This window comes from Eriocheir sinensis, chromosome 16 (genome assembly GCF_024679095.1).
Source record: "Eriocheir sinensis breed Jianghai 21 chromosome 16, ASM2467909v1, whole genome shotgun sequence".
Taxonomy (NCBI): Eukaryota; Metazoa; Arthropoda; class Malacostraca; order Decapoda; family Varunidae; genus Eriocheir; species Eriocheir sinensis.
Window position 1 is genome coordinate 4,639,015 of NC_066524.1, and position 1,257 is coordinate 4,640,271.

Genomic DNA, 1,257 nt, shown 5'->3' on the forward strand with positions numbered 1-1,257 from the left:
TTGTCGGGTGACAGCACAGAGTTGGGCTGGAGATATGGCAAGACAGTCTTAACTTTTCCTCGTTCCTTCTTTCCGTCCTTGTTTGCCACATTATTTTTAATTTGCTTCCTTCCTGCCTCAATCTCCTCCTTATCTTCTTTTTCTTCCCCTTAAGCATGTTCTTAGATAACAAGACATCGAACAGCAGAGTTACCTTGACGTTAATGTGCAGCAATCAACGAAATAATTATTCCTAGCTTATGATTTAGTACAGTTTGCCTTAAAAGAAAGAAAATGGGAAAAAAGAACGGGTTCTTTTGAAGCGGCAGCTGGAGGGGCCTCCTTACGATTGGCTGACGGTTCTATGAACATGCTTGTGATTCGCTGCAAGACCAATGACGTAATCAACCAATCAGCAGCCTCGCTGACTTAGCGCGCCTCTAACTTCCATCTAAAGTTTGCTTTGTGAATCTGACGCTAACGTCGGTAGCTAAATCAATAGTGCGTAGTTATGTTAGTTCGTAGTTATTGAGTATGTTTGAGAATTCGGGCCCTGATCGCTTAAAAAGGGAGGTCATGGTTACTAACGGGTGATTCATGGTATCTAGTCTCAATGGCAATCGTAGTATCGTGATTCTTCCACATGAGCTCCGATATTGATTGAGTGCTTCTTCAGTCTTTGCAATACCTTTCTTTTCAATTTATTTAGCAATTGCATGAAAGGCGGTTGACGACATAAATTTGCTTTCAAATACTTTCAATGGTTCTGCAGCCATTGTTTGCGAGAGCAAATTCTACTAATTTCACGATCCCATCAAATTTTCCTCCTGGTTCACTTCTGTACGATGCATAATGCTTATCTTCCTCACCGCACATCTGACACTCAGAAAGAAATATGTGCACAACAGTGACAGCACCATACCTCAAGGACACACGGAGACTTTGCAATGAATAATTTTTTGCACTTCGGGCACACAGTCAGATATCTTTGAAATAGTTTTTTTTTCTTGCTTACAATCATGTACGCCTCTCGTTTGCAGAGTGCTTTCTGATTTCCTGGCATGCTGGTAGTACTAGCGGGCCAAAAAATAACCGTGAGTATTGTGTCCACGTATGTCCTTTGTCAATGTCTTATTCTCTTCGACTGACGTGAGATACACGAACAAGCGATACATGAATAAACTCTGTGTTTATCATATTTCTATAATAAGCTCCGTCGCCTCTCTCTCTCTCTCTCTCTCTCTCTCTCTCTCTCTCTCTCTCTCTCTCTCTCTCTCT